This window comes from Protopterus annectens, chromosome 12.part0, assembly GCF_019279795.1.
Source record: "Protopterus annectens isolate FY-2018-M chromosome 12.part0, PAN1.0, whole genome shotgun sequence".
In the NCBI taxonomy this organism is placed as follows: Eukaryota; Metazoa; Chordata; order Ceratodontiformes; family Protopteridae; genus Protopterus; species Protopterus annectens.
In genome coordinates this window covers 639,150,686-639,177,633 of record NC_056746.1, presented here as the reverse complement: position 1 = coordinate 639,177,633, position 26,948 = coordinate 639,150,686, and positions in this window count along the sequence as shown.

Below are 26,948 nucleotides of genomic sequence, written 5' to 3'. Positions count from 1 at the left end.
GTTTGACTGTCCCTATACACTAGTCATGTGGGAGAATCATTTAGAAAGCATCTACATTGACAAGGGTGGTGATGGGCCTTACTTTGATGTCCTTAAGCTTGCTGAAGAAGTTGAGGGAGTCCAGTACTACAGATTTGTTTTGTTCTGCTAAAAGTTTAATCTAAACCTCTAGGTAGATAGAAATGGGTGCTGTGATGGACCCTCCACTGACTACGACAGGTCTCTGTGTGTGGGGGAAGTCAAGGATGTACTTGTGTGGTTTGGGAATGCTTTAGGACAAGGGACCATCAGGAAGTCCAGTATAATGTTGCTAATTAGTCCTTCCTCATTCAGGTGGGTGAGCTGTAGGTATATTTCTTTGTAGGCTGTTTTAATGCCACCCATTTCTGTAGAGATGTAGTAATCCAAGTTGTTTAACATTCCCATTGTTTTGTTTTGATATGTTCTGGTATCTACCACTACAATGCAGCAACTGTTGTCTACATCTATAACTCTTCTCTATGTATCTTTGATAAATTCCAGTAGGGCTCTAAATTATTCTTTCTCCATGTTGTAATAGTATTTTCTTGGTCTGTTCTTAAGGATGGCCCTGATATCAGCCTCACATTTGGTTTCCAGAACAGTGAGGACTGAGTGCGGAAGGGTGGATGAGTTTGTTGGGCTTTTCTCCATTTGGACTGGTTGTTTCCCACAGGTAAGAGGTGTGATATAGGGCCACTGTTGTCTCTAGATAAAAAAAAAAACACTTGTGAGTTAAGTTTAATGGCAAAAGGTTTAGATGCTATAATGGTGTCTACCACATTGCTATAACAGTGGGGAATAAATATGAGGCCCTTGCTGAGCACCTTTTCCTTAAGTGGTGTGATAGGTTTAAATGATAGATTGCAGATCTTAGATAGTGAGGCCTTGGTCCTTGTATCTGGTCATCCAGTATTGGGTGGCATAGATGTTTCAGATCCATTTTGTCTTGTCATGTACGGTCCCTCTGGTTATAGTTGGGTTGTAGAGAGTGTTGTAGTCAAGGGTGTTGTCAGTCTTTAGTGTGGGAGGAAGAAGGTATTATTGCTTGTCCTATTGTGCCAGGAGGGGTATTGGTTGAGTGCAAATTCCCTTGTGCATGTTGCATGAGGATTCCTGCCTTGTCTGTGTCCTTATGTCCATGTCATATGAGCCTTGTCAGTCGCGAAAATCCTGTGACATGTAATTTCCTGAGTTATGTAGCTATTTGTGTTTTTTGAGTAGGCCTTGGTGTTCATCTTGTTGGTTATGTGTCTCACTGGTGTTATGGCCCATGCCAGTGTTGGGATAGGTGTGACCTCTAAAACGTGTTATCCTTTGTCTGTCTTGCCCACCACTGTTGCCAAACACTTCATTAAATATCTGGAATATTTTTCCAGCTCCTTCGGGGTCTTTTTGTGTTTACAAACCAGTAGCCCCTCACTGCTTCCAACTTTCATGCCCATAACATGTTATGTTATTTATCACTCTGTTTTGTCGCTTCTTTCTGCAGGTTCACCTGTGATGCAGAATATGGAGTCACAACAGCTGCCACCTGAGTCTGCATCAGCCAGTACTGTGTTATCAGCAGTCACTAGGCCTGACTGCATACGGGGGATGAAGGTCATCGGATTACCCTTGTATGTGATCACTTGCTTGCTCTTGCCCAGTTTCTAGCTTACATATTTCCCCCATTTCCTTCCCAGTTGTATAATGAAATAAGATGAGACTTTGCTATACTACCCTCTGTGGCTAGCTCAGAGTGCCTGTTCTGCAGCTATGAAGCACTTTGTTGCATGTTTGAACCTGCATAGCCTCTGGTATACAACTTTGTTGCATGTGTGAACTTGCATAGCATTTGGTATGTCACTTTGTTGTGTGTGAACCTGTGTAGCCTCTGGTATATAACTTCGCTGAGTGTTTGAACTTGCATAGCCTCTAGTATATCACTGTTGTGTGTGAATCTGTGTAGCCACTGGTATACTACTTTGTTGCATATGTGAACCTGTGTAGCCTCTGGTATACCGTTTTGCTGGCTGTCTGAACTTGCATACCCTCTGGTATACCACCTTACTAATCTTGTCACATCGGTTAAGAGACTAACAAAAGTGTACATCCTTTCCTCCATTTCATTAGTGTGACCTCTACCAGTAATATAGCTACAGTGATTTACATCACAGCCATTTTCCTGAGATACCAGCATTATGCTGGTCCTAATACATAGCTAGCAGCATCAGACCATGTTACCCAAAAGCATCTTTAATATTTACTGCTGTAGCATGGCTTTTTCTGAATATCCCTCTCTGTTTGTTTGTGATAGCATTTCCTTTTGCCACCGTGAATGAAAATTATGTACATGCTGGCTATTAATTTTCATCTTTGAAACTTTTCGAATTTATCACATTAACATTGCAAATTTGTATCCGCGGTGGTGGTGCTGCGGTAGCATTGTCGCCTCACAGTAAGATGCTGTCCGGTTCGATTCTCAGCTAGAGCATCTTCTGCATGGAGACATGCGTGAATGGGCGTACCTTTGTTGAAGGTTGTGCTTCAGGACTGGTAACTCGGCACGTAAAAATCAACTACCAATCATTAGCGGACCGGAGCTCCGCTGTGGTGACCCCTAACCAGGAAAAGACGAAAGACACAACAACAACAACATTGCAAATTTGTAATGCTTTTACTCTTTATGCATACAGCCCTGTTATTTCTGAACCTCCCAAACATTTTTAATTGGTTTTGAGGCACAAATAATAAGAAATTCAGTTACTTCAATTTGCCTATATTGAAGACGTTCAGAAAAGCTTAGTGATTATGAAATGTTTATTATTTAAAGCCATTTTTTAACTACTGTCATGGAATGTAGTTAGCTCTGCATCTCAAATACCTGTCTTTATGCTTAAGTACAAAAACATGTATTTGAGATATATACCTAACCCCTTTAGCTACATACTGTAAAATTGGTAGATAAAAATAAAAAAGAAAAAGTAGCTCATGATAATTAGCACTTCACAAAAGCACTAAGCTTTTCTGAATACCCCCAATTGTGTTTCTAGGTGTAAAATCGGTACCTTGTATGACATTTTTCCAGGTCTCTATGTTGTGTTTTGATTATAGTGCTTAAAATGACAAATGATATTTTATTTAAGTAGAAATACTGTTGTTTTAAGTATAGGTGTTATACAATCTTGTTAAAATGTTGTATTGATGGGAATATGACAAGTGTTTGTATATGACCATCATGGTGTCAAATATAACATAAAACTGAGCATAAAAATATAAAACTTAGAAAAAAAACTGCAAAAGAAATGTAATTAGAGTAAAATATATCCAGTGTTTATGGGGTTACACCTCAACACCATTGCAAATCAAATATGTGACTCTAAAACTACACTACTTCAGAAGTGGAGAGAGTAAAACAATAGTATTTTTTATTTATATTTAAATATGAAATGAATTGAAATTCCATCATCAGAATACTGTGTGTAAAATGTTATGTTCTTTGGCTTTATTTATAGCTTCAGAGAAATCCTTTCACTGCTTCCATTGGTTGCAATAGTTTATTTTCTCTTTCAGCTTTCAATATACCATGACAGGTGTATATTTTATAACTGGAAACACTGTAAATTCTAAAGACTGAAGTAGCAGTATTCCTTAATGCTGATACAGTTGCAGAAATAGAATTTTACTCCTATGTTTTCAGGGAGAAATTCTAAACAATTCTGCTACCACCTAAACTAATTTGCAAGAATATACCTTAAGACTGAGAAACATGCCTTCTGAGAAAACACAAGGGCTACTGTGAAGATGCTGAGAGGCGAGACATGGCTCAAAGTTAATTATCAATTATGATGAAGGAATTTCATGCCTTAAGCAGTAATTAATTAAGGAATCTATTTGTGGAAATGATAGGCCATTGGGGGGGGGGGGGTGTTTTCACAAGTGTGGTTAGAGAATTCCTGAACAGCAGTAGTGAGCACGTTGAATGCATGTGAGTAGGCTCTTGCACAAGTGCATCTTAGTGATGCTAAAAGAATAGCTGCAAGCCACAAATGAATTGCACCAATATTTCTGTGACAGCAAGCAGAGGAACATACACAAGAACATAGAAAAGGAAGTATGGGAGTGGGAAAGGGGAGGAAGGGTACAATTATTTCTTTTGGGTTTTTTTAGAGGGAAGAGGGGGGAAAGATGTATGTAAAAGGTGGGAGATGGAATAAAGATAGAAACAAGATATGAAAACAGGAGCACGCAAACAAACATAAAAACAGACAAAGACCGATACAGATGGTGCTGACACAAAGGGGGGTTGACGATGAATATATAGACATACAGACAGAGGGAGGACAATTGAAATTTGTGAACAAATGGGGGGAGGAAAGTGAGAGATAAGGAAGGGGGATACTATGATGGGGGAATAGAGTGGAGACCCAGTTACTGTCCATACTGCCTGGGCCCAGGAAGACACAAAAACTGGCATAGCCAGGCAGTAGTGCAACTCTGCTAATCACAAAATAATCTTCTCCAATAAGCCAGTGAAGGTGGCATCAAGCCAGTGGTCCATAAACTCCCGCGTCACCTTCTCCATCTCCTGCCAGGTGATGAATTGTGACTCACTGACAGCATCACCTGAGGGAATGGCAACACTGCACTCCAAAGAAGAGCAATCAGAGGCCACCAGGGACACTCCCAGATCCACCATCCATAAGACCTCCATCACGTAACGAAAAAACAAGCCCGGAGGCAGATGGTGAGCCAAAAGGAAATAGGTGAGCACAATGGTGGTTCAGGGATAGCCACAGCAGCACCACAGGCACTGTTGTTGTAGATGCTACAGAAAATAGTAACATAAGTGGAGAGAAATAAAAAAAAACATAAAAATGCAACAGAAGTAAAGTGTTAGAAAGAGAGAAGAACATTACTATCCTGTTTGCATCTGATTGTTAGGCTTATAAGTGGACTAAATAACTGCTAGGCATGCCACTGTGCCAGGGCTGATACTGCTGACTAGATACAGAATGACAAATGCCGCTATTGGATGATGTGCATACAAGGGTGTGCCTTCAGCATGCTTCAGGTTGGGGGTCAAGAATGAAAGGATGGCACTGTTCTTCATAAGAGGCCAATGAGAGGGTGTGTCTCTGTGTGTGTTTACATGTGCATGTGCCCCTGTGGTTATGTTGTATGAGACAGGGACAAATATGTGCCATGTGAACTTGACAGTATTGATGTGCATACTGTGTAATATTGATATTGTGTCAGTGAGATATGCCAAAGTCAGATAAGCAACTGCTGACAATACAGGCAGCTGTCAGCATGTGGTAGGCAATTACCATAATGTAGGTGAGTGGTGGGCAACCACTGTAATGTGGGCTGCTATACACCATGAGACAGAACTGTTGTATTGCACATTTGTCGTCCATATGCTGCTTGGAATTGGCATTCACCATATCATATTATGATGCATGAGCAAAAATAATGACATGTATACCTTTCCTGGCATACACCTCCTGCTCTATGGCAGTGTCTACAGCAAATCGAAAAACTCATCAGCTTGAATGTAAACCCATACATCACAAGATGGGTTGCAAACTGGCTAAGTGACAGAACCCACAGGGTCAGAGTTGCTGGAGCCATGTCAGACTCAAAGCCTGTCACAAGTGGTGTCCCACAGGGCTCAGTCCTGGGTCCACTCTTGTTCGGCATCTACTTTTCTGAAGTACAAGCAAACACAGGAGGGTTATGGCTGACAAAGTTTGCAGATGACTGCAAACTGGGCGCCATAGTCGAAAACACATCTGACACAGATATCCTCCAGAAGGGCCTCACAGAAACGGATAACTGGTGCCAGAGCCATGGCCTGAAGTTAAACGCCAAAAATGCATAGTCATACCCTTCGGGAAAAACAAGGTTACCCCTAGCTACCATATAGGTGGCAATCCACTGAGCACAGAAAAAGTCATCAGAGATCTGGGGACCCAGGTTGACAGTAGCCTTCGTTTGACACTCATGTTGCTAAAGTAGTTAGGAAAACCTTCTATATCACCCACCTGATCATGAAGGGATTCACATCTAGATCAAGGGAGGTCATCGTCCCCCTGTACTCATCACTTATTAGACCTATGATTGAGTACAATGCCCGTTCAGAATGTATCTGACCAGACACCTGCTGCAGCTTGAAAGGCCCCAAAAGTTCCTCACCAAAAGGATAAAGGGTCTCAAAAATATGTCTTATGCTGCCCGACTGAAAGAACTCCAGCTCTATTCAGTCTCATACCGCTTGCTCAGAGGTGACCTGTGCCTGACATATAAGGCCATGTCAAACCCAGATTTGATGAATATGCTTCACCTCAAAAATCTAGATCCCTCAGAACCACAAGGGCGGGAGACTTAAACCTTGACATGGTTATAAATAGAACGTGCTGGAGGGACAGATTCATCACCCAGAGACTCCCTATGCTGTGGAACAAAATCCCGGTACATGTGAGGCAGAGCACCTCTCTGGCCTTGTTCAAGAGGAATCTTGACCAATGGATGGGAGATTGCAGATATACCCCAGGGATTACTTCAGTGTCACTGCTTGACAGAGGCACAGCAAAATGATAGGCATAGTTTTTATTCAAACTAAAGGGGTGGCGAAAGCCACATAACTATGGGCTAGGCTTATAAATGCCCTTGGGCAGATAGCCTAGTATGAACCTATGAACCTATGAACCTATATTACCATGTCGACTGTCATGCATGTAACACGTGCGTTAGTGTGTTTATTAAACTGCTCGTGTTTTTTAGTGATTCCAGCGTGTGGACTACTCATTTTGTTCGTGCTTTGCCTGGTTGTGGTGCCTTTTTACAAGTTTATTAGTTTGCATTTGCACCACCTGTCCTTTTATTTACTTGTTTATATGCATGTAAGGTGCCATGTGGCAATGGGCATACTGTATAACCGGACTGAGCCAGACATGTTTCTGCAATTATTTCTCTCTCTCTCTGTTTATATATATATATATATATATATATATATATATATATATATATATATATATATATATGTGTGTGTGTGTGTGTGTGTGTGTGTGTGTGTGTGTATATGTATGTGTCTATATATATATATATATATATATATATATATAGATAGATAGATATTTATATGGATTCTATACATTTTTTCGAATTACACTTAGTCGAAAATGATACCAGGCATTGCACTTCACTGAAAGCTCACTTGACTGAAAGCTTACTTGGTCAGAGTTCATTTGGTCGAAAATGGAATATAGCTCCTGCCCCACTGCAGTGCAACCCTGAAGTGAGAATATTAAATAAGGGCGGTGTGGGGCACAGCCCCCACAATGAGGGGTGTGGGGGACATAGCCCCCCCACATAATTTTAATGTATTCATTATTATAAGAATGTATATCCATTAGAAATGCATTGATATATATATCTTTAGTAAAAACTATTGGCATAATGTGGGGGTCTACGCCCCCCCCCCTTATTTAATATTCTCACTCCAGGGTTGCACTGCAGTGGGGGCAGGGGCTATATTCCATTTTTGACCAAATGAACTTTGACCAAGTGAGCTTTCAGTCAAGTGAAATGCCTGGAATAATTTTCGACTAAGTGTAATTCGACCAAATGTATGGAATCCATGAATTGGCAGGGCCGATAAAGAACTACACTGGGTAAGAGTAGATAAAAACAGCAGGAAAAAAAAACAGTTTATTCACCAGGCTGACAAACATAAAGACTTAAAAAACGTTAATAAAACTAATAAAAAAAATCCAAAGTCAAACCGCAGGATAAGCGCTTTCGGGTAACTAGACCCTTCATCAGATCTGCCATTAAAAACATCTTTTAGTATTTAAAGAACAACCTTATATACACACAAACACATACATAGATATATATTGAGGCTGTTTCTGGCAATACGTAGTATTGTTACATATGAATGCCACAGGTATCTCTACTTAATTATAGCTTTGAGTATTATAATGCTGCTGTGATATACAAACTTTATGTGTAACATGCTATGCGTAATCCACCCACCAATGTCTGGAATGACATTTGTTTCTCCACCAAACATTAACAAGGAATACAAGTATCATGAATTAAATGCCTTGCAAGGGCCTGTAGTAGTTATGGCACTGCTCACCACAGAAGATGATGCCAGCAGCAGCAGCAAGGCTGTACCATGCATCCACTTTATACTAGATACTCTCATGTAGGATCCCCCAGTGGGCACATCTTGATTATCTCTGTACATACAGCCGAGAAATGTCTTGCTCTTTTTGGATCACCACTTGGGAGCCCTTACATCCTCAGTGCCTGCAGAAGCCTTGGCCATGTAATAAGTCACAGTCCAGAGAGAGAGAAATGGTAACCTTCTCTCTTCTAGGCATTTTGCTGCTGCCAACATTTGATGTGTATTTTCAGACATCTCATTAGTACAATCAGTCATGGTGCCCAATTGCTTAACTAGAATTTCATGGCATGGCAGGATGGTATTAAGGTGACATATAATGAATGTATCAAGTATCAGTAACACAGTACCGACATATGTTTCCATTTCTGCACTGTAGCAACTCTAAATGCCATAATATGACTATACCTTCCCCATGTCCCTCATTGCCCCAGCAACTCATGCAAAATGCTTTGCAGGTACTTATGCTAGTGCAAAATGGTGAAAGAGCCTTATAGCATAGGTGAGATGCAAGATGAGAAGAAAGTCCAATTCTGAACATTCACTCTACATTGGGTTATTAACATAATGATCATGCCGTCGTGTTGGTGGTGCTGCGGTAGCGTTGTCATCTCACAGTAAGACACTGTCCGGTTCGATTCTCAGCTAGAGTGTCTTCTGTGTGGAGACATGCGTGAATGGGCGTACCTTCGTTGAAGGTTGTGCATCAGGGCTGGTAACTTGGCACGTAAAAATAAACTACCAATCATTAGCGGACTGGAGTTCCTCTGTGGCGACCCCTAACTGGGAAAAGCCAAAAGACACAACATCATGCTAAGACCCTCAAACTGTGTGATAAAAATAGAGATGGATGTTCATGAGCTCTTCACATTACAGACGTTTGCCATAAATCAACCTGAAAAGTTAGAAATCACTAAAGGGAGCAAAAAATCTACCAGATACCAAAGCAGTTAAGAGAGATAAATGATTGGAGACTGGCATTTTTATACAGTGAATTACGAATGATGTGTCTCTGTGTTGTCTGCTGAACTACATGACACTGTGCTGATATAGATGGTTGAGATAATGGGTGTAAATGACAGGTGCACACTGACTGGAATAACAGGCACAGGGGTTTATACCATGGCAAGACAAATGCATGTGATATAACACTGCAGTTTAACTGCAGAACAGTAAGATTTACCCAGGTGTTTACTTGCTTACCCAAGTGTTTTACAGGACTAGTTTGCCTGGGTAACTGATTGTTTTTGTTTTTTCCCACACACTCAGAACCATCATTACCCCAACTGCTCTACTACCAGCTCCACTAACATCACTATTTCTAAACAAACATCTAAGCAAAAACACCAAACCTACATAATCTGTCTCTCTACTTTGCCTTTATCTGGAGACATCCACCCCAAACCTGGCTCCAACCACACCTCAAGCAATAGCCCCATATCTCATCATCAAGCCAACTGCCACAAATCCCTTTGCTTGGTAACACTAAATATCTAAAGCCTCTGTAACAAAATCCCCAACTTTCATGCATGGCTCTCCCATAATCAACCTGACATTATTGCCCTGAGACCTGGCTTAAACCTTACATCAACGATTCTGAAATCCCCCCCCCCCCAGATATCAAATAATCAGATCTGACAGACCCAATAAAAAAGTAGGAGGAGTTGCAATAATGTTTACAAACTCCCTCATCATAACACCATACTCCAGCCACAGTTCCCAGTTTGCCAATGCAGAAATAACCATTGCCTTGTTAAATAAACAACTCTAAAAATCTCTGCCTTGTAGCCCTCTACATCCAACCAGGAAACAACATCCCCACACAAGAAAATATCCTTGCTTGGATCTTTTCCAACATAACAAATGAAACAATCATTCTAGGAGATGTAAACATCAATGGACAAATCTGAACTCCGACCCCTCTACCAACAATATAAATCTATTCAACTTCACTGTACTCATTGACTCTCCAACCAGGCCATCCAAAGACTATTCCTCCGGGCCCATCCTGGACTGAATACTCATCACACACCCCAACAAAATATCTCAAGCAGGCCCCCTCCCTGATTCCCTAATTGACCACCTCCCCACATAGATCCGCAGGTCACCAAGCACCCTACAACAGCAACACCACTATAAGGAAACTCGCAACCTAACAAACTTCAACACACTACTCTTCTCCAATACCCTTAAAAGAATAAACTAGAACATATTAAAAACACTCCCATTAGATAACGCCATTGACTATTTCAATAATTCCTTCATAGATACACTAAACAACCAAGCACCAGTATGCATATAAAGAATAAAAACTAATCCTGCCCCATTGTTAACCAAACCCACCAAAGATCTCATGCACCTCACAGACAAAACCCTAAAGTACCACAGAAAAAAACAAAAATTAAGACTCCCTCTTGCTCATTAAATCTCCATAACCAAGTAAAAAAACTAGTTCTTAAAGATAAAAAAAAAAAAAACTACTACACTAAAATTCAATCCAGCCACAGTCTAAACCCCCCAAAATTCTGGAATGCCATCTCCTCTCTCCTTAACCCAGGCACCAAATAAAATCCCTGCCCACATCCCAACAAGACATCCCAGGAATAGCATCTATTTTTAACTCTTTCTTCATAACCTGTGTGGCTGACATTACTGCCAGTGTTCCTAATACTTGATACATAACACTCCTTTTCCCATCTCCCCTTCCCTTCCCAAACTTGCCTACATTCCTCTTCCTTCCATAATCCCCACTTCCTTCCTACCTCCAACCAGTTTCCACCACAGCTATAAAAAGACTACACTTAAAGCTCAAACCTTGCTCAAACACTCCAGATAACGTACCACCCACTTTCCTACAGGCTGCCACTGAAGTCATCACTTACCCCATTAGTATCCTGATAAAGAGATCAGTTCAAGAATCTTACATAACCAAATTATGGAAAAAGGTCTAAATTCTCCCTCTCCAGAAAGGTAGAAAAAAAAATGATATAGCCAACTTCTGCCCTTTTACCATCCTCTCACCAATCTCCAAGATACTGGAAAAATGTATCCATCCTCAGATCATGCCCCTTCTCACCCAAAACCACGTCTTATCTCCATCACAACATGGCTTTTGACCTGGCCACAGTACCATTACTGCCCATATATTGTTCCTTGACACAATTAACCAAGCCCATGACTCTGGAAAAACTATTGCTACCATACTCTTAGACATCTCAAAAGTCTTTGATACTGTCTCCCACCCTTTGCTACTTTCATAACTCTCTCACCTCTGTCCACCATTCTCTAGCTATCTTTCAGGCAGGCAAAAAGCCATTAAATGGTAAATCTCCATTTCATCCTACCTGAATAGCCCTTCCAGAATTCTGCAAGGCTCCATAATTGACCCCCTATTATTCAATATCATTATTAATAACTTCTGCACCTTTATCTCCGATGCTGATGTAATTCGGTATGCAGATGATTCAACAAAAGTCTGTTCCATTGACTCAATTTCCGATCTATTACTTAAGACACAAACTGCTTTCTCCACCACTGAATCCTGGATGTTCAGTATCCACTTAGCACTGAACCCAAACAAAACTAAAATCATGCTTTTTCACCACCTCCAAATCTACCATAGTACACAAAGATACTTTCAAAATCTATAGCCAAAATAAAACCCTAATAGAAATCGTCCCATACTCAAAACTATTCGGAGTAGTTATAGATGAACAACTAAAATTTGATATCCATGTACAACAAAATATCAAAAAAAGCATCTAGAACTTGGATTGCTTTACAGACACAATCAGTACCTAACCCCCCCCTCTCTAGAAAAACCCTTGCATCCACCTACCATCTCTCATGTATGGCTCCCCGCTACTTATCAACCTCCAAGCCTCCCTAAAAGCCAAGCTGGAAGCCTGCTACATCAAGATATCTAAATATGCAACAAATTCCAAATACTCCTCCCACCACTGTAATGCACTTTGGTCACTAAATTGGCTGAAACTACCAAATTACCTCAACTATTTACAACTTACTACTGCTCACAAACTCATCTTCAAACTCTCTGACTGCCCATCCCTTAATTCAGTCTTCACCTCATACCTCTCTAATAGGCCCCTTAGGTCTGAACACAGGAACTTAACCTGGTTCACAAGCCAAAATGACCTCTCAGACAACTTATCTTCTCTTTCTCCCTAGCCAAAAAATGATACACTCTCCCATTATTCCTAAGAACTATGAATAACCCTGTCCATTTTAAATCCTCTCTACACTCTTACCTCTCCACTACCTGCAGCTGTACTTGTTCCCAGTCCTCTACGAACCTACCCCCCTGAAACTTATACTTGCCTCATTAACCAATGTATATACCTTAACGCCTGTCTGGCATCCAGTAAGAAAAAAACAAAACAAAAAAAAAACATGCTCTATATGCTGATTAAAGCAATGTTTATAAATTGATAATTTCTAAAAATTGACCTGTAAATGCCAGTGCATGATATTACTTTCCATGTGCTTTTCAATTTCTATACATGCTATATGTGGTAAAAGACTACTTTATGATTCAACTGTTTTCTACTTGTGTAACCTCTATATTACTGTGGAGCTTTTTTCCTCAGGCCTCCACTGAAAACGGGCTCAACATGGCCCAGTGGACTTCCCAGTCAACAAACTGCAAGTAAATAAATAAATACATTTTTTGCATTTGGTAATATGTGAGAGATGGTTCTATATATAGTACATTGCTGACCCACTTCATCAATGTTCACAACATCAACTACAAAGGACCGATATCCTCAAAAATTGAAAAAAAAAAAAAAAAGAAACTAAAGAATAAACCAATGTTTTATGCAGGGGCACAGGCTTACCTGCCTCTGCTTCCTCTTATATGGGGGTGTGCATCCCCATACCCCCTGTTACTTATATAGGCCAATTATGAGACTGAACAGCAGCAGGGAATTTCCTTTCCACTACTCACTGTATAGTGGCTCACTCAAGGAAATGTTTGTATTCTTTATTAAAATTAAATTTTGAAAAAAAAGTGCTAGCTTACAAAATGTTTGATATGCTAAATATTCAACTAAATGCATGGAGCCACAAGAGACATAGGTCTTGGTTTAGGTCAAGGAATGTGTGTGTCCCACTCACTGATATGAAAGTCTTGGTGGTTGTTCTTTTTGATGATTTCTAACTCACATTTGTTGTACTCAACATTATGTTATCTTGTAAGGGAGTTACATCTGTCACGTCAGCAGTGCACTACGTGAGCCCAACCTCTACATGCTTGTCTGATAAAGGGGTGGTAACACATGAGGTGTATGTTTTCCAGTCTAGGGACAGTGTGAGAAGGTTGTCACCTGCCCGTATATCAGGCATGCATGCAGTGAACCTTGTACTCTGCATCGCACCATGGCATGACTGTGTTACTGGTTTGTCTGTGTACCTTTTACAATATCCTACTTATTATGAAACTGCAGATGCATGGAAGAGTGTGTTTGTTATTTTAGTCAGAGGGTAGGGGGGCATACATTACCACTGAGTAAGGCCTCTGTAACATGTATAGCTTTTCTTTTCCTACATCTTTACCTGGGTAAGGGGGGCATACCTGGATAATAATAGGATACCCACAAAGGGGGACATATCTGAATTATAGTAGGGATTGTGCACATATCCTGATTATCTTGGTGTAGGGGCGAGCATACTTTGGGTTGCACAGTCATTACTTTAAGGGTCATATGCCAGTTATGTGCACTGTGGGGGCAATGTATGTCATTGTCATAAAGACTGTCAAATAATGACAGGCAAATCCACTGCTGTGCATGCTAGACTTCCACAGTTTTGTGAAGTAACATGATGGATTGCATCATAGTTTTGGGGAATAACGCAAAGCATTTCACTGCCCCCGTTACCAGCCACTGTTTAGATAGAGGCTGTTCATTGTGGCCCAAAAGCATACAGAAGACATGACCCATCCCAGGTACAGCTATGATTCCACAAAGTTTCCTGTTCAGGGTAATGAGGCCTTCTGACATATCCTATCATCCATCCATCCACAACCCCTTTTTCCCATTTTGGACATGGGGTTTGGGTGTCACTTCAACAGTGACAATGATCAAGAGCCAAGGTTTTCACCACTGGGTTTCTAGCCCTGCTGCTGTTGTTCTTCCACACCACACACTTGCATGCACACTCAGACCTATTGGCAATATAGAGTATCCTGTTCACCTACTGCATTTCTTTTAAATGTGTGTGGAAACCAGAGCACCCCAAGGAAACCACCATGAGCACAGGGAGGGCATGCAGACTCCACATAGAAGGCACCCCAGTCGAGAACTGAACCAAGGAACCTCTTGCTGTGAGGCAACAAGACTATCTAGTGAATATATATAATATAGCTACTGCTGCCACACTGATGGCAGCTATTCTCAGTAGTGCACTAAGTGTACCTTGGACTTTGCTTGGTTTTCAAACCATAGCCTCTCACCCCACCACCACCACTACTGCCAACACATGAACACACTTTTTTTTCTAAGCACACATAAATATGCATGTTTAATTAGACCCTCATTCTGAAAACCTTCTAGACTGGTTTACGTTATATCAACTGTTTAATAAAACAAAATTTGTTTGAATTTGTTTCAGATTTCAGTAGACAAACAATTTTCCAGCAATAAGTGAAACAGTATGTGTTAATCAATAATAACAAAATTATCCATTTTAGAGCACTTCAACCACAAAAGGCCAATTTAACGGTTGTCATTATAATTCATCAATGTTTATACCCATCAATTACAGGCGTATATTATACATATACATTGTGCATACTGCAAATGGTAGATTATGATAAAAAACAGTCAGAGTAAAATAATCTGGATTACTTTACACAAATATGCATACATCCTGCAAAGCCAGTCTAATGGCTGTTTAACTTGATCATGACAGCAGGATCAGTCATTCTTATCTGCAGACAACAATGACAGCATTGTTGACTGTGTACACCTCAGCTGTCTCAGTGCAGTGAAAATAAATAAATAGTTATTATCAGAACAATAATGCATTTCAATTTTTTTTCAGAGAAATACAGAGTAGTTAAGATATTCCAACTTCTTTCACACAAATGTCCATTAGTCCTGTAAAGCCAAACTGTTCAAAATGAGCAAAGAAAAAGAGACAAAATAATTTTCATCCACACTAGCACCCAGAAGTTATAACTGTTTTGCTGTGTTCAGTTCATCTAACAGTGAAACATTCCTCTCAACCTCTTTGTGCACGAATTCAGGACAAAGTCAAAATTACTGATTGACAGAAGCCTACAATCATGAAGATAATTTAAGTATTGTTCTCATTGCTTAGAAAGTTGCTAGAATAACAGTTTTTGCATTGGCAACCATTTTATGAAGGACACGAAATCTGAAAGTCAAACATCTATCATTATTTAATGATTTCATTCCTCAATGATTTGCCAGAAAACCTGAAATGTTGAGAAATGGCCCAAAATGTGATGCAAAATCAGAGGTCTTTTCTAAAAGTAGGGTCAACTGAGAGCTATGTAATTTCATCTTTGTTTCACATCATACCCTCAGCAGCCACATGTATTTCAATCGTATTTCACATAAATGTGCACTAGTCCTGCAAAGTCAGGTAGCTTAAAATAAACAAACAGTGACAGCAGATTATGTTGGCAAGAATGGCTCAGCTAGTTTTCCCACTGTCATAACCACTGGATGAGCTACAATCTATACTTATGCAAGATTTTTTTCTCACAGTTTGTAAGAACTGTCTTATGCCCAGATATTATGTTCTTAAATGTCTTCACTGTTTCTGCTGCCTTTCAGAAATGCTGGTCAGTCATCCACCATCATTGCTGTGAATTAATGCCTCCTCATATCTCCCTTGTACCATTTGTCGTATATCTGAAAAGTATGTGATTTTATTCTTATTGTTTCTGCTCTTGCGAAAGTACTCACTTGAGCTTTAGGCATTTTTGTACTGAGACTGGAAACTTTTTTAAATGCCTCTATCTAATAGTGTTTGAGACTGGAGAGTAAAATTTTTGCCCTGCTTCCACTCCCTGAAATCAAATATTTATGCTGCAAATGAGACGTATATATCACATCAAAATTCATTGACATCTCCTGATGAAAATTTGTAAATACTGTACTAGGACTGGCAGAGACATGTAAACATTTCTATAGTATGCTCCCTATCCATTTTCTTCAAGATGCATTTTATTTATATAATATATTTATTTGTTAATAGGGTCATAAGGCTGAACTGATTTTGGGCTATCATCAGCCATGGACATGCTAAAATTGTTCCTAGGCGTGAGTGCGTGTGTGTGTCTATGTGCCTTCCGTGGAAGGTTGGGCGCAGGGCTGGCAACTCGACACCATAAAACTCCACTGCCAATCATGAGCGGACAAGGTGATCCACTGTGGCCACACCTAACCGGGAAAAGCTGAAAGAGAGAGAGAGAGAGAGAGAGAGAGTAAAAAGGAAAGTTATAAAAAACAACAGCATAAATATTCATTATGCAGAGTGCATACACAAACATGAATGGTATAAGTGCATTCTTCACAGGACTGGGACACCTTATCAAAATTAACTTTCACTAATGGACAGTGTAATACAATATGATGTCTAGTACAGATCATTTTGGAAAAATATTTTTCTGTTTGAGGTCCTGCTCCCCACATCATACCAGCCGGAGACTACACCCCTTCTGCTTATTATAGTAAACGCTGGAGTCACTGTACTTTAGAGTGGGATCAAAAGTTTCTTTGCAGTAGCTTTCATCTGTAGGTTGAATTTTTATCTAAGTTGCAGTTTTGCCGATTTGGCCATATGGCTATCTGAAGCATGTCCTACACCCAGTGTCTTAGAACTTTCTTTCATTTGCATTTGCTAGACAGATCTACCTTAAAATATTTGCTTATTTTTAGCTGGATAGGAAAACTAATCTTAAGACTCTTTTTGTCCTCAACAGGTCCCAAGGCAAAACAGGATATATTGTATTTTTTGCAAAGAAGTGATATGGGTTAAACACACACAATTTATTAACATCAGTGTCTGGTCAGATTACAACAGTGTACATAGCAATGCATTTACATAATTGCCTCAGACTGTAGATACACCAAAAGTAAATATCAAGTTCTAGACAGATGTTATTTTGACCATTAAAGTATGTCTGCTTAATACTGAGTAATGTAGTACTAAAATTTAAGATGAAATTAACAAAGAATGATGCTGCATGCAGGTCCATGGATAAGAATGCAGAAAATGAACAAGTCAGCAAGGACTTGCCATGTTTATACATCGTAAAATCTATAAAACACTGCAGTTGTAAACTGATGTAAGATAATGACGTAGTTTCATCTGAAAACCAGCTAAAGTATGTCACTTAATAATTTCAGGCAGGGAGCTATTTTGAAAAGGGCCTGCTCACTGAAAACTAGATCAAACAGTGGCTTCATGATTAAGCATCTCCATTTATTTCAAGCAAATAGCTGGAAGCTGTAATGGAATGTCTATTTGCTAATGGGAGACAGTATTCCATAATGATTATATCTGTATGTTAGTGTAGCTGGCATAATGGTTACCCTCCCTGGTATAGTCAACCAGTCTGCATTTTGCAACAGCTGGCAATGGTTGGTTCTGTGGTCAACCAGGAAGGTAGACCTCCTGATCTTGTTTATTGCAGACAGAAATAAGCCAGTTTTATGAAATTTGAAGCAGCTACTAGCAGGATGTATTCAGTTATGGACAGCAGGGCACTGATTTCGAAGGCTTTCCTATCTTTCAGAGTGAGAAGGTTGGACGCTTTCTCTTCACTATTATTTATGTAATCTCCCCAGATATATTTATATCAAAAGGATTATTAAAATGGTTCTCCTGGAGGAAGGGACCAGTGTTGTTCAGATTTTTGAATAGTCATAGATTTGGATTTAAGGGGGGGGGGGGTGAAATGGCTATTATATTGCCCAGAGAGCGGTAAAGCCGCTTTTTTAACTGCAGTATTGTAATATATTTTATACAAAGTAAGCTTTTCTACACTGGACATAATGGAGACATGATAGAAAGTTCTGCCAAAATGTTATAACTCATCAGCAGTTTTTAATTTACGTCTTTATCACTGTATTATGTACACTGCTACACTATGTTTATGCTCTATCCTGTATGTATTAGTGTTGCCGATATAATTTATACAGTTATAGTTTGCAGCTTTGGGTAGTAACTATTGGTATGGATAGCTAAATGCTCAGTGTACAATTGTTCTCCTAGCAGTCACTTGTGTCATCCAGGAACCTTAGCATTTTTTGTCCTATGCCAGTGACAGTTTGCTGCAGTACAAATAAAATGCATTTCTGCAGTTTTGCATATGTCATATTCCACTAAACCTGTTCTGAACCAGGATGTTTATAGTTGCTTTTAAATTGCACATTTCTACTGATCCTGCAGTCTGCTTGCTACCTTTTAGATATCTTCCCTGGGAAATTTATGACAATGAAATGTCATGGGCAGTTATGTTAGAGGGATTTTAGATAGGTTAGTAAATGAGTGAATGAATAAAAATCTGTGTAGTAACTATTTACTCAGTGGATCATGACCCTCTACTGACCTTTAGACTTCCTTAATGGAGATGTGCGTGACCGAATGGTGTTTTCTACAGTCCTCTCTAGGGCCAGTACGGGAATAAGAGTAAATGTAGAAACAAGGTGCAGCGAGATAGTGGGTTTAGTGTTTTCTGTGGGGTTGCTGTTAGAAGGGAGGGGTTTAAAGTGCCACAAAAGCAGAGTAAGTGAAAATGCAGCAGTTGAGGGAGAAGCAGAAAGAAAGTAACAGCTGATTGATTATTCATTTCTGTCAAGGCATCAGCCAAGTGTAAAAAGCTGGACTCTAGGTGGGTATTAATCCATGGAAAATCACTTTTCTTCCTCTTCCTGTTCACAGCAGGGTAGAGGATCCTGATCAAAGGCTCTTGTTGCTGCTTGCCCTGTCTCCCTGGATTTACGAGCCTTAGGAGGCTTAGTTCATTAACAATGAAATAAGTCATTTGGGGGCATAGAAAGTGTGAATGGTTTGTATATTTTAGCAAGAGAAATGATTTACCACAGGGTTGGCTTGTTTTTCTGCCTGTTTGACTATATAAGCCATCCCTGTTTGGCTAATACCTGAAGAGATACCATAGCTATACTTGGCATACGGCAGCTAAAGCTGCAACCCACTATTTGTTTTTTGTTTTTGTTTTTTTTTTTTACTGAACTTATCAAAAAATGTAAAATAAATAACAAGAGGTGAGTTTTCCTCTGTGGATGTAACTGTAAAATGTCTGTTGTTAGTACATGGAAAAGACCGCACGCAGGCTGAATGGGGGTTCACAGGATGAATTGTGAAGCTTCATAAAGAAAGTATCTTAAGTACATACATGTGTACATTTACAAGGCAATGAGTGATAGTGCCCGGAAGTCTAGTTCTCAGTTTCTTGAAACTGATTGCCAAAAGACTGTAAATCATGTGTAATTTGGTACTTAAAGAGAGCAAATTAATTTGTTCCACCAGGAAAATACTAAATTCAACCTAATAAAGCATATACACAATATTTTATAAAATATATATAGATACAGATATATATATATATATATATATATATATATATATATATATATATAGATACAGATATATGCATATTCCTGTGATCCCTATGAAAATGTGAATGAGAATGGAATTGACATTGGTTCAAACCTGCATAGAAAATAAACATAAAATTTTAAAATTGTAAGTAACTACAAATTGTAACTGGTGTATGATAGTGTTCTGCTGTGTATCTTATGTGAATGGACTTTGTGAAATCTGGCTAGTTAGATGTGTCATAAAATGCCAGTATCTCAACTGTAGAGAAACTGGTTCGAAAATATGTCTGGTAATCATTTATGCAAATAGTTAATAGCTTGAGTTTAGGACTTTAGGAATGTTACTGGATCAACAGGTAGCACGCATATTTCTACTACTGTGAAAACTAGAAGGCTGTGGGTTCTATTCCCACAGCAGGTGTTTGGAATTATTTTCCAGCACAAATATTGCAGTGCAGCATACATGGGGTACACTCCTAAGGGTCAATTCTTCTGATAGGATGTTAGACTGAGAGCCCATCTACTTGACCTATGGGAGCTGAGGTAAATGTGAGACATCCCACAGCACTTATCACAGCAAGTGAGGAAGTTCCCAAGTGTCCTGGTCAAATGACCCTCGTTGTTGCCCCTGTCAAAATTCTCTTATTCAGTGTAACTATCACCTTGGATCTGTCCTGATAATCCTGGTCAGCCAAACATAAAATAAAACAAAATAATATAACATAAAACACAAACAGACAAGCAAATACGTTGTAATGTTGGTAGTGACTGATTAATTTGGCTAAGATTTCTACACACTGAAAACTGTACGATATTTTGTCAGTAAACTGCTTTTGCCTGAAAGTAAGGCAAGGCCAGATTACCTGTTGAGTGCTGTTTTTATATACTTATTGATCATTACCTGGCTCCACTGCACCTGGAAGAAACCAGTAACAAGGTATGTTCACCTTTAGCAAAGTATTGCACTGCATGCAGGGGACAGTCTGATATGCAATCTCATGGATTGCATGGTATTGCTCATATTTGAAACTATATTCTTTGCATGCATACTGAGCCCAGAAATCTAGCAGAAGTCAGATGGGATCCTGCATACCTGATGTCTATAAATTACGGAAGATTTTGTTAAAAAAATCAGAGCATTTCATTAGTCTTATTAATGCAGTTTATGAGGACACCTCTGATCTTCCTTACATGAAACCTCATGCAGTGAAATCCTTGGGTGGTTTGTATGTCCCATTATAATTGCTGACATACACATGCTCCATCAGATACAAGAGTATGTTTTAAGATTACAACATTAAAGAAATGTGAATTTGATAAAACACCTTGACCATATCTTATTTTAACCCTGAAAGAGCTTAGAGTTGTATTAATGTTTATGATAGCACAGAATTGGTGCAGTTAAAATTCAAGATTCCTCCTTTGTTAGTGTTTATTAGAAAGCATTTTAATAAGGGACACAGTGAAAATATATACATTTTTGTCACTTATGTACTTGTTCTGGTTCACCCTTCTTAGCTTTCATACAACCACTTTCTTCTTCTTCTTTTGGCTTTTCCCAGTTAAGGGTTGCCACAGCGGATCACCTGTCCATTCATGATTGGCAGTGGAGTTTTGCGGTGTCGAGTTGCCAGCCCCGGTGCCCAGCCTTCCACAGATGGCGCACACACACACACACACACACACACACACACACACACACACACACACACACCTAAGGCCAATTTAGAGTGTCCAATCCACCTACAGCATGTCTTTGGGATGTGGGAGGAAACCAGAGCACCTGGAGGAAACCCACGCGACCACAGGGAGGACATGCAGACTCCAACCAGAAGGCACCCCAGCCAAGCATTGAACCGGAGAACCTTTTACTGAGAGGTGGCAATGCTAACCGCTGCACTACCGTGGATGCCCCTGAACCTAATTTGCCTTTTATTGTGCTATCATCCCTAAGACCAGCTAAGCTAATCCCAGTTTACATCACCTAGTGCTCTTAGGTTTGGCTCTGATGGACAGTGATGGTCCTAACGGAGACAGGGATGTGATTGGGCAGTCCAAGTAGCATCACTGACATTATCTATTTATTCCCATTTCTGTGTGGATATGACCTATAACCATTTACTTCTGAGATTATTTTGTTGATAGATATCGACTTTTGAAATGCTTCACAGTTACAATAAAGACCTGAAAACTGCATTTTTTTCAGCAACTGAATTAAGCCATTTCTGCTGTGGAGTTTCTTTCAATAACTCTGATTCATATGCAAAAAAATATGCTTCATATTTGCTTAATAAGTAATAATAAGTCATTTGTTATATGTTAACAGGGCAAGTGAACAGTTCCAAGGACCGTTTTCCCACTACCTGGACTGGACTACATGACAACGACACAATAACATAGAACAGAAACTACCAAAGTACATGGTTACTGCAAAGTTCAATTAATTCATTTATACAAGTTACACTTGTTATAGTATATGCTTACTGCAGACATGCAGCATGCCTACAATGCAATATACAATAGCATGCAATTTAATACATACAAGGTCTGTTTTTAATATCTTTTGCAGTGAATAAGAATTTTGCAAATTAGAAAAAGTGTTTTATTAGTGTGTGAAAAAGCTAAAATAAAGAAAAGTTTGGTAGATTTTTGAGAACATTTCTTATGATAAAATCTGTAAAGAGGTATGACTGAATTTCAAAAATAAAAAATAAAAAAAATCAGTAAAATTAAGTGATAAAATAGGAAATATCAGACATAATGCAGTATATGACATTTTTCATTTATTGCCAGATAATGCAGAAAAATTATGTTTTCTTTTGATACAGTAGATTGCAGTATGCTTGGCAATGCATTTATCATATGTTGGTTTTACAGTGGGAAATTATAATAAAGTGCACATTTCGAAAGTCCCATTGATAATTGATTTAATATATTTATGATTGCTATACCACAGTCAAGGATATTTTGAGGTTGTCATGGACCCCTGATATTCTCAAGAGTTGTAAAAGGATTCTGTAATATGCTTTTGCCTATTGCGATTCTGAGCTATGATCAAGTCGCTTAAACAAACAGTGCTTCCAGTTAATTCCTGAAACATGGCACTTGCACCCTTTGTGTTTCATGGTAACAAATAAACACACAAATAATTAAAAAAAAAAATCATAATAGTTAAGGAGAATTCCATTTGCAAAAGATGCTTTCATATTTAGACATGGCAACTATGAATCTGATCTGATGTTTGAGATCTCTGAACACTTTAAAAGCATTACAGGGGTTCAAAACCAATACGTTAGCTCCTGTGCTTGATAGAAATGACTGGAACAGTGTGTTTTTGTCTGGTATTTTGCAAGAAAAGATCAGGTCAGTGTATTTTGGATCTGGACTCTCGTTAAGGAAATCATTTCAGTCTAACATATTTTAAATGTTTCATTCACCTAGGTAGCTTTATGCTGGATAGCCCTTACTTCTGATATACACATGGTCTTGAGCTGGTGCATGGAGCATAAGTGTTAGCATTAGTGGGTGTTGTTGTCTCCAAATATGTGTGACCTCACAGGGTTTGTTTAGCCTTTCTTCACAAAGGTTCTCTCAGTCCCTCCCAGATGGGCATGCCATTGTCCCTTTGTGAACATTCAAATGCAATCTTCATGGAGTCAGGACTGTTTCCAGTGTATCTGCAAATTTGTAGCCTTATTAATATGCAGAACATTCCACTGCTCATGACCTTCCTAGATGATAGCTACTTAACCAATAAAAAAAAACTTTCAAGTGGTCCTGTCACCTCTAAACTCTTACTATTAAGATTTTTCTGTTTCTAGCTGAAATTCTTCCTAAAATGATGCCAAGAAAACCTTTTACCTTCTACAGTATATACATGGTGGAATAGGTAGAAGAAAAACAAACTACAGCTGAGGTAAGGATTTTTCTAAGTCATTGGCATATTTTAAAGTACTTTCAGCACCCAGACCAAATCATGACTCCCTGTGCTTCTTCAAAGTCAGATTTAGTATGCCTCTCATCCAGGACTTGGAGTGATTCCACTTCCTATCCTGAGAATGCTGCTTGATTCAGGATCGTGGAAACTGCCCAGTTCTATTATAGCATAGCTGAAGGTTCTTTAGTTTGGGGGTCAGAGAATATGGGACCGAGATGCTCCTCTTTGCTTTCACAGCTCATTTATTTCACTTCTGTAAGCTATGTTTTATCATTAATTACTAATGGCGATCACCACATGTGGATCTGCAAGTGTCTTAAATTATATATATTATTTGTCATTTTCTCTTATTTTATTTTGATACTATAAAACAGTTGCTATATCTATTGATTGGTCCATGTATATTGGGTGGATACACCTCAGAATTATCCCAGACACTAGTATATGTATTTTACACCATTAACAGGCTAAGCAATTTAGTTCTTGTAAAGAGGTTTTGTACTATACTTTGCCATCTTGCTAACTGTTGCATTTGCCATAACTGGATAGAAGCCTATTCATTTGACCTCAGAGGCCCAAATGCCCAGCTATTACACATGTATGGTTCTATTTAGAGGTGAGATGTAGGTAGCAGGTTCCCAAGTCTGTCATAATGTGGAGTAGAATTTGTTTTTGTTATGCCTTTCCATTTAACTGCCTACCCTCAGTATAAGCATGGCATATTCTATTCACTCATGCTTACAGCTGCATGCTGTGCACTACAGATACTACTCCACCTTCTTGTTTTTTGAGCGCACCTGCTTGCTATTTCCTTGGGCTCCAGTAGGGGTCAGTGCAGTAGTGCTGCTCTCTACACCCTGAAAAAAGATCTAGTTGTTAGCCATTCAGTCAATGTTCCCTGACTCATTCTCAGTGTCCTGGGTCATTAGCAGCATAAACATATGCTCTGCTCCATATCACTGATTACCACTGGAGTGGGGTCTGTCCATCTAGTCCTTACGAATGTCCATGGTGGGTGCCTGTTCCAAACTGTAGCACTTCTTACATCCAGTCAGTAATTATTAGTACTGGGAGAGTACCCCGTTTCCCCTGAAGTACTTGAAGACATTTCCATTTCTTTCATTCTGAAGTTTACAGAACATTGCATGATGATATCCCTCTACAGTCTAATGCTTCATAAAGTCTGAGTGCTCAACTGTTCAGCCACCTCCTTCTTTCTTTATTTCTTGACTTTTACAAACACCAGTATGAGGATTAGCAGTATCTATTATTGTCTATATCATCTTCAGGACAGGCAGTTGAGAGGCTTCTCAGTGGCTGTAGCACACTGTTACAACTGGTCAGCATGGCTTGAATTGACCATGGGTGCTTAACACTCCTATCAGCAAGTCTTGCCTGAAGGAGCTTTATACAACCTGCTGGCCACACTTGTCTGTTTATTTACTGTAACTATTGTATGTACTTGCACACGTGTGGATATATTGAGAGGGCAAAGAATGCCACCATTCGTGTCCCTTTAGCTTTTCTTGTTTAGAAAGAATTACAAGAATTGTGAAGTTTGCCTGCTCAGCTTCCTCACACCTACATTAGCTAGTAGCAGAGGGTGCTTTATTTATTTACATTACTATTTCTTGACCAGGAAAGTCTAATGGGCAAAACAAAAAAAAAAAAAAACTTTTCAGTGAAGGTTGTGGTCTATTTAATTACTTCCAAATACATCTATGCAACCACCTTGTGTTCAGAAAGATTTTCAGAGAGCCTTCCACTTGTAGATTATCTGTTTTTAAATTTTGTAAAGTATAATAAGTAATTCATGTTAACAACCACATTCCTTTAAACACTTGTCAACGGCAAAATGTTTTAAAAGTAATTTGAAAATATTATTAGTTACAGTACTTACATGGTTGAATCCTGCATAGCAGAGTGTATAGCGTTGTCGCTAACAACCAGGATTTGATTATGATATCAGACATCTGGGTAATCAACAAGGAAGACTTAACTGGCTCAGTCATTTGGAGGTAACTGTCCTTCAGAGAGGATGCTATGGAAAAAGGTAGTCCTCCTGCAACATGTTACCCCACCCCACAGTGGATGCTGGTGGGCAGAAGATTGGAGATTAGATCAGCAGTTTCCCTGATAACTGTAGCTGGGTCATAACAGGTATCAAAGAGCTACATTTTAGCAGTTTGCAACTGCCCTGTCCATCCTACTGCTCATTGGTGAAGGATGGGTCAGGCAAAGAAAGAAACTGCCATTCCGGTTGTATGATGGCTTCACTGGCCTGCCATAGCTGCTATTTCATCCTTCTCTTGGACTAGTGTCCAGCTGCTTCATATAGTGAGCTTGAAAGACAAAAAGATAAAGATGAAATTTTAAACCAAGGCCCCGCCTGCCTGATCTCGCGGTAGCTCAAGTGGAAGTAAAACATCAATTTTGACTTAGAACACTACTTATCAAAACGACTAGGGGAAGTTCTCTGATGTCCTGGCCAAAAACTCCCTAAGTCAGCATGAATACCACTTCAGGTCTCCCCTGAAAAGTGGCCACTGACTTAGTGGGACTATCCCAGTCAGCGAAGTGTAAATGAATAAATAAACACATTTGAAAAATGGGTTGACTGAGAATCAACTCACTAGGAGTGGAATTAGATTTTTACTTCTACTGGCTGAAGTTTTTTCTGTGCTGTTTTACCATCAGTGCTTGCTAATCATCATGTCTTCACACAATCAGACACATTCAGTTGCTTTCTTTATCCAGGGATTTCATCTGGTATAAGAGAGAAAGGTGTCTGGGAAAGGACAGCCATGATGGTGCTTTGTGTTCTAACTGGCACCCAGACAATGAGGGAGTCTGTTATGACCCCCCCCCCCAGATCCACTTCACCACAGAGACTCAAAATGTCTTCCCTGAATGGGTGCACATGCCTGAACACCTACTTTGAAGGCTACAACCTATTGCTAGTTTTGTGATCCTAATGTCTGCTCCTAGGCTGAGTATTTACACCCCAGACCTTGCTATGAGGGAACCTATGCATTACATGACCCAGCTGTACCCTGCCATTCCCCCAGGATGGGTATGCCCATCATCTCCTGCCATCAATGTCAACAGCCAGAGCCACTAACTGACTCTGGTCACCTCGGCTGCAGTTAGGGTTTTATTATTTTACAACAGTGGCAATGGCTAACATTTCTGCCATTTT